Below are 8767 nucleotides of genomic sequence, written 5' to 3' on the forward strand. Positions count from 1 at the left end.
TGAATCATTCATTTCAGATACGTGTTTAATAATTCTTGATCAAACTTATTCTCACACTGAATCTAAAATTACTCCAAAACAAATATCTTTTTAAAAATAACATCAACTTTGTATACTACATATTGTTTATATAATGCTTATTTTAGTTTTTTCTGATATTTAAGAAATAAAACATATGTCCACAAAATTAAACGACCGTTGTTTAAAGCTAACTTAGCTAAATGTTTAAACATAACACTTAATCACTAAGTAGATAAAACAGTGATTAGCATAATTATTCCACCTTAATACGAAGGGGATTTAGTATTCATTAAATATTGATGAGAAATGTGCCACAGGTTTTGTGAAAATAAAGCCGTCAATATTCATGATCTAAAAATGTTTGCGGTTCTTTAAAAATAGAAATATGACTAAAGGATGAAAGAGAGAGTATTAATCTGCGGTAATTGTCGCATATAGCAGATGTATGCATGTATTCTTTGTCAAATAACAGTCAACATGTTACGAGAGGGAAGGGGGTACAAAAGACGCCCTGGATTCTAACCACTTTCTGGGTAGTAAAAAAGCATAAATTGTGAGGACTTGATTGATATTTATAAATTTGTTATGTAAATAATTCATTCATTAATTTATTATTCAATTTTCTATTAAAAAGAACAAGTGTGGCCCTATATACCCCCCACCCCCCGAAAAAATAAATGAATAAAACACAAAAAAATAAATAAAACAAACAAAATAAAAAAACACACGACCAAAGAAGTGTACAAAATCGCCATTGTTATACAGGGAAGGTCTATGCATGTAATAAATAATTTACTTAAACATTACAAAGTGCATTAAAACAGCAATATTTGGGGGGGGGGGGTGGTCATATATGGTTTTCTATTATCGACTTGTGAATTGCACTGGAATTATTTACGTACACACATAAAAGAAATCATTCATATATATGTACGTATATTTTGTCTTCCATATTACATTTACTGTTGTTTGATAACAGAGCTCAGCTGGTCATCTCTGTCAACAGTCACGTGTTTGCAACCAATATTCACCTCGTTAAGAGATTTTGAAATGCATATTATGAATTCGAAATTTCAAAACGCTCGTAACAGTTAATGTTGACATACTATAGATCATTCATAATGATATTTCATAGAGTTAAAATCCGATATTAAAAAATCATAGTACATGTATCTTGCTACATGCATGTTTGCACTGCTGTTTTAGATATATATTAATACTACTTCTCTCAATTATTCCTGGTCAGTAGTTCCCCATTTTCAATATATGTTTTTTTTAATTAACAGAGATATCGTAAGTTAAGTTTTAATAAACAACAAATACTTTAAAAATTCTGAAAATATGTGGAAAAAATGTATCGTTCTAACTATGCATCTCTTAGATTCTTAAAAAGTTTCCTAACTTTGTAATTGAATAGTAATTATTGTCTGTATATTTATATATTAAGGAACACGCATTTATACGTAATTTGTAACATGTAACATTTGCTAAATGTTACATGTACTGCACTCGACCCCCAAGGTCTTTTAAGATTTCTGACATTTGATTCAGATATATTCGTGATATTGGACCATAGTAATTTTGTTGGATTGTATGGAGCAGACCACGAACTCCCGCACACGCGGGAAAGGAACAGTTGGCGGTGTCCATATCTGTAGGCGCCCCCTGGCGTAAATCAGCCGTGTTATGTCTCCAACATGTGCCCAAAGTGAACCCTCCCCGGTCATCGCTGTTATAAAGAGTCGCTGATTTTTTAAGCACTTCGTTTCTTTGAGGTTCTACAAAAAACAAATGTTTCTTTCTCCGGGAAACAAACACATGAAGCATATCGCGGCGTCGTTAAGCGGGCTCCAACTTCCAGGAAATATCATCATTTGTGACGAGAACGAGGCATTGACAGACTCCCCGGCACCGAACCCAAGTTTCGGCTAGCCGACCCGCTGCAGCGGCAAAATGGTCGTAAAGCTGTTTTTTTTTCCTGACCAGTAGCTTCGTGATTCTTTGAATCAGTTCTTTTTATGTGAATTTTCGGCATTTTCATGCTGATTTTTTAAATATGGTATTCATAAGGTCATGATGTTGGTATATCATTTTTACTATCGAAGTTTAAAAAAACTCAACTGCAAAAGCTACCAAGAAAAACAACCCCAAATTAATAAAAAGAAATGTCTCTCATAACTGGGGTTAATTGACTTATAACCAATCTTTTGATAACAGCGCAAATAAATCAGAGATATTAAGTTTATATGATTTTCCAAAAATGCACAGAAAGTGCACATGATCTATAAAATCGCTCAAAAATAACAGGACTAATAAGATTTAGAGCTAACATATTAAAATCTTGACATTTATCCTAAGAATAGCAGTATTTCAACCAGAATTTCATGAATCTATTTAATTTGCAAAACCAGACAAGTTATACTTTGAGAATATGTGTTAAATTTACCGTTCCTTCTGATAAACATTTGATAAACGCAATTAAACCTAGGGAAGGTAATAATATACCATTTCACGATTAAAGGCAGGTTCAAACAAAATCCCCCGTCACAAAGGAACAATGGAAGAAAACTGTCATAGAATTTTTATTGTCTTGGAAAGAACCGTTGACACGGATAGGTCTATGAAGTTTTGATATATTTATTTCAAAGTCGTGGAACACAATAGCCAGATAGACAGAAAACTCCGGGACCCATTGATCAAGTTCGGGCTATAATATTCTCCTGCCTATACGCGGAGAAAATGCCGCATATCTCATTAAATTGTCAATTTACAGTTGTGTTTACCAAGAGCGTGTCATCACTTACTGGTTAAGACAAGAAAACGATATCAGTAGGGGTCTCTGGGATTCCAGACATAGCCGGAGAAATGGTCACCAAATGCTTATCAACACCAGCGTCACCCCCAATCTATTGATCTGTCATTTTATTATCAATTAAACCCGCCAGAAATCAGAAATATTCTAATATACAAATTGTAATGTGCGTTTCATTATCCCACCAAACTTTTAATGGCCATTACGAACTGTCTCTGCAGAGTAAAGAACTTTATAAGTTTCTCAGCGCAAGACAAATCAAAAGCTACGCAGACATTGTAAAAAAGGGACTGAATTCAGTGGAATTAAAACCAAGGTTTATGCCACAGAAATAAATATGTTGTTTAATCCTTCTAAAAAGTCATATATTTTTTTTAAAAGAACCATGTGTTCTTTGATCCTTTGAACGATGACGCGTTGTCATCTAATGAAGTCATCATCAAAAATAAAAAAAAATAAAATAAAGAGACTGCCAAATCCCCAATTCAATGGAAAAAAAATGAAATAAACGAATAACTTGGAGGAACATTCGGGTCCTTTGCCCCTTACCAATTTCTCCATGCAATGGTCACGCTAAGCCCACTCCTTTGGGTTCTTGGTTGAAATCTTAAGGCAATTAAATTGCCATAAATCACCCCCAAGACCAAACCTTCAGGCATGGGACATTCTGGAGGTTCGTTTCTCCTTCCGTACCTTGCCGGTATACTCCATGGCTGGGTATCGCTTTGTTTGGGAGCAGCGAAACAGAAACTATTATGGATGAAGATATAACTTTAATGTGAACCTTAACGAGAATAAAGATGCCGCATTAACAAACCGTTCTATTGAGAATGAAAAAAGACGAATTGTCCCTTTAGATTTATGATCAGGTGCTTTTATGCGATCGAGAGACATATTTTACAGAAAATTACCGACTTAAAATATTTTTTTTTGTTAGTTTTCAAGGTAATATCTTTTATATCTATACATTTTGCGAGTACACTATGAATAGAAATAAGCTTCTGGAATACGTAACTATTGGTAAAAAAAACAACATTCTATTTTTTTTCAAGATATACTCGATAAATGTATTTGAATTTTCTTTTGAAAATTTGAATAGATTGGTAAAATAATCAACTACATCTGATTTTTAATAAAAACCGAAAGCGCAGCGTAATGATATAGGCGTGAACCCTCACTATAGTTGTCATGAGGTTTATGTAAACGTAACTTTGGAAGAAAATTAAATCAACATATTTACCTAAGAAGATGAAAATTACACGCTTGAAAATGATATGAAATATAATAGAAATATCGCCTTTTTCATCAGTGTCGAGCAATAGCAATATACGCCTCTCTGACTATGATAGCGATTCTTCTTGATGTCACCCAACCCATTGGGGCAAGGTAATTTTTTACATGCAAGTATCTTATGATTGTTAGATTATATTTCATGGCTAAAACTAATGAGGAACAACCTATTTGGTTTTCCTTTCTGCAAAACTAAATGAGAGCCGGAGCCGACTTGTCTGTTGTACCCTTCGCGAGATGGGCAGAGGTGACGCTCTCCCTTACTTATATTAATGGTTTGTGTGCAGGAGTTACGTATGATTTCAATATATTCTAATTAACATTAGAGTTATACTGCATCGCGTCGAGATCAAAGGTACCGGCGAACGGAACGCGATGTCGAGTATAAGCCATAACAATTTCCAAGCAACAAGATGGCGACAGCGCATGTGGTAAAGCAATAGAGAGGCTAGTGTTTTCAACTTGAACAAATTGCACAGGAGGGTGTTTGTTTACGGGCCTGTGTTATTCCTGTTAAAAACATTTATTGATCTATAAAAGCCCGGAATCCATTTTCCTTTCAATTTCATCTACTAGCTAAATATACTAAATATGCCATCTTCTTCTCTGCCAAATGATTTGCAATGGTGAAGATCATTTTCATCAGTAGCATTACAACATGACAGAGAACCTGGTGAGCGACATTGGGATCGAATTAACAATGGCGTTTGTTACATGTGCAGCAAGGAGCAGTGACAGTTCACCACAGTCAAATTTCCTAAAATTTCTAAAAACCGCCATCGAAGAGACATTAACGATAGAAGCCAATTGACTTTCACTAGAACACAAATTTCAATGGTTGAAGCACACACCGTATTGGAAATCTAAAAGCAAACAGATGCATCGACCGAGATGGTCGGGAATCTTTTGTTGTCGAAATTCTTCCCGCTGTGTCAAATAGACTATGTCACGGCTATGGGACAAAACCAGCAGTCTCTCAAACCGATCTACGGAATAAAAACTCCCCTCCCCTTTCACACCCTAATCCCAAAGTGATTTGCCCGCTTATTCAAACTTCATCATCCGTCACGCATGACTTGATTTACCATTTAAGGTTTAAAATTTGACACGTTTTATTGGGAATGACTAGAAAGAATACCGATATATCCGCTGAATTTTGGGCCTTTTCAATCTGTGTTAGTGCACCATGATGTCTATTTACACACATTTGGTACATTTATCACAAATCTAAAACTTTAATTCGTCCACTTCCAAAAATTCTCGTCAAATTAATCCTATGGCAGCCACGTTGCTCTAATGGCCGTGTGAGTTGTCACTCTTTTTGAAAAAAATATTTGTCTAATTCTGGAAAACACCAGTCATGCATGTATGGTGAAAGAAAATAGTTCGTCATCTAAAAAAAATTCAAAACGAAAATATGAATTTTGTTTTGTTTTGAAAAAGCAACAAAGAAACTTTATAATGAAATATATTTTTAATTGTTAATTTCAATTTTTTATATCCTGATTTGATGCCTAGGTTTTCGCTATTTTGAATTGACCTAGTGATCTTTATCGTTTCTTTATTTTACATATAATTATAGAAATCGGATTATAGATTACATAACGAATGAAAAGGATCAATTTATTCAACGAAAAAACCCCGCTGATTTTCATATTTCGGCAAAAAATAAAATTCATAAATCTTAAAATGATATGGAAATGAAACTATTCCTAGCACAATGTATAACTTATGCCTGACAGTTTGTCTATACTTAAATAAATGTTAGCACCAATCTAAATAGAGAATTTTAACAAATTCGAGTACAAGAACGAAACAAACCCGGAACTTGCGCACCCGAAACCTGTAAAGAATTATGTAAAATGAATTTTATTTGTTTTCTTGTTTCGGTTTTTTATCAATTGTGTATAGTTTAATGTTTTCGTATTACACGTTTTAAAAATTATTTTAGTATGTTAGCGATATCTAATTAAACGTGACTAATATTGTTGAAGTACTTTTTTTTTTACCATTTCTTTTATTTTATTCATTCTTGACATTTTAAAAATATATTTATCTTTTTAAAAATATTTTTAAAGGGGGGGGGGGGGGGTTGTGATCACTGAATTTTAAATGTTCTTGAATAACGTAATTTTTATTAAAAAAAATTATACCTGTCTCTTTTCAACGACTTTTGCCGTCTAATTATCATCAGGTGTATCGATCTAAGTCACCTCGCTATGTCACACTATATATAGATCATTGTCGTGTTTACATTGATTCCGGAGACCACCATGGGCCAGGAATAATTCTCGACGGACTGTGAAGTTCCGGGACCGCCGGCCTAGATGATGATAGGTTGGGTTCTGACACCTGGTTGTACGACCTGCCAAAGGGCGCCCCCTCCCAGTCAGTGCCCCAAGTCGCCATGTAGATAACAAGCCGTTAATAAGTTGTTGCAGCCTGTAATATAAAACCGGGTAGAATTAGTGACTTCCCATACACATTAGCACGACAGTGACATAAAATTCCTAATGAATTGACTCAGTCAATGGTTTAAGTGCCGTTACAATTAGGACTCATTTAAAATTTGAAACATCAATTTGGTTAAAAAAAAATGTTTCACTGCTATCAGATTGATTCATTTTTAAATTGGTAGTAAAACAATGAATTGAGATATCTAAAAGGATAAGGAACTTGAGTTGTTACAATTCTGGCATGCGCATTTATTCAGCGAATTAAATAACGCGAATTTTCCCGCTTCTAAGCATTTGGTTTATGTAACAATTACCATTTCTAGGGAAGAATTAATTACCAAAGTACATAAACAAAGCAAGTTGTCCTGTTCAGCAGAGAGGGGAGCTGTATGGTTTATAATAAGTCTCCTCGCAAGCTCCGGCGATTGGCGCATCCCCCGCACTTAAAACATACCGAACTTCTGTCTGAACAGAGTTGTTGAGATGTTTATTGTACAACACGGTAAAACATGTTATTCCAAGTAATACTTGGATCATGTGGTAATCATTCTGAAGGAGTTATATTCCTCCGCCAAGCCCCGGATGTCTAATTTTGGGGAAGTGAAAGTAGATTTATGTCACCGTGATAGACGACAGAGGCCGCCAGTTTAACATCTTGTCAGCTGTTGTAAACAGATCATGATGGACGAGAAAACATAAATTATAGGTAGCTGCAAATATTATTACTCAGTGAAGAACTTGGAGAAAACTCTTGTCTGCTGGACGCATTATATTGTCTCGGAATTTCCAAATTGCATCGGCTGCCACATGGTCAAACACCAGCAACCAGGTGTATTTGGGCGTTATCTGCCTTACTTTTCTTTAAATTTGTTATTTCAATTTTTAAGTTTAAACCGTTTAAATTATTTGGCTTTAGCGGCAGAAGAGACTGATAAATTGGCTTCAGCGCATATGCGAAGCCTGTCTTTTCTTCCGACACCGTTTTCGTTCATTCCCTCTGGCGTCTTTATATATATCTGATGCAGCATGCCGACATTTTTTGTATTCTTGTATTTTTTCATCTCAGTTTGACACAGCGTGTTCACGACAAGATTTCAGCGGCTGAAGGGCCCACACAGAACACAGCGCATACCCTTATAATTGCATCAAAGCAATCCTCAGCAAAATAAGTTTCTCTGCGCAGCTTCCTGTCTCGTTCTGCGATTACTACTGGCTGCAATTTTTATCAGGTGTAAAGTACCTGTTCTCAATTTTAAGACATCTTTCCTACACTTCACAAGAAACATGTTTTTGAAATTAGCCAAATTGATTGATTACAAGTAAAATGCTTTTTAATGTGTGGGCATTCGTCTGGGATAACTTTGTGCAGTGTCTGAGATTCTCTCGTTACTGTTTAACTACGCTTTCTTCTGACAATATTGTCTAAAATGATTTATTTCAAATGCAATTGTTGAAAGATGTCTTATGTTTTTAGAAAAGTATTATCACGAATGTTTTTTAAAAAGCAGATTTATTCACGAGGTAGTGCTCAAAGTAGTTTAATTTATACTGAGAATAATTAACCAAAATATGCTATTAAAAATGTTTTACAAATTAAAGTATGTTACAAAACCAAGAAAGTGCTCATATGCATCTATTCCAGAATTGTATCATTGTAATGAAGAAATAAAAAGTGTCAACTAAGTAGTAAAACTGTAGTCATATATAAATTATGTACATGAGCGATGTTGAAACTGATAACATTGCGCTAATTTTAATTAATTGGATAATTAATGAATTTATTTTAGTCTTTTTGACGAATGAAAAAAAAGACTTCCGACAGTGGTTCAAGACTAAAAGACATATCCACCCATGATACTTCAACCTGAATTTATATGAAGTTTATAAGTATATCAATGAGCCATCTGATGCATGTTTTTCTTGATTCATTCTCGTTTGCAATCCTGTTGATATAGTTTCATTGCTTACAGACTAAAATCTCAGAAATTCCCATAGCGTACGAAAGCTGGTCATTTTATCCGGCTTGTCGTTAAGTACCGAACGTTTCAGATTTTATAATCTCCACGTGGCCAGCAAAATTGACGGAGTGATAATTATAACATTCTTGAATTGCAGGCCTCGGAGTTAAACTGGTAATTTTCTGTCATCGCTTATTCATTACACTGCGAATGAGACCTCTCCAGGGAAA

The 8767-nt window shown here is 34.7% G+C and overlaps 1 long non-coding RNA gene across 1 annotated transcript in view; it reads right to left on the reverse strand.

Annotated features, from left to right (window-relative positions):
- Positions 1-5217: 5217 nt before the first annotated feature.
- LOC128186645 (uncharacterized) overlaps positions 5218-8767 on the reverse strand; it is a 6608-nt gene continuing 3058 nt past the window's right edge. Inside the window, exons 2-3 of the long non-coding RNA XR_008243970.1 lie at positions 6277-6565; positions 5218-5516 (exon numbers count right to left, since the gene is read on the reverse strand). This is a non-coding gene — a long non-coding RNA (uncharacterized LOC128186645). The remainder of the gene's footprint in view (positions 5517-6276; positions 6566-8767) is intronic.

The sequence above is a fragment of the Crassostrea angulata genome, chromosome 6 (assembly GCF_025612915.1).
Source record: "Crassostrea angulata isolate pt1a10 chromosome 6, ASM2561291v2, whole genome shotgun sequence".
In the NCBI taxonomy this organism is placed as follows: Eukaryota; Metazoa; Mollusca; class Bivalvia; order Ostreida; family Ostreidae; genus Magallana; species Magallana angulata.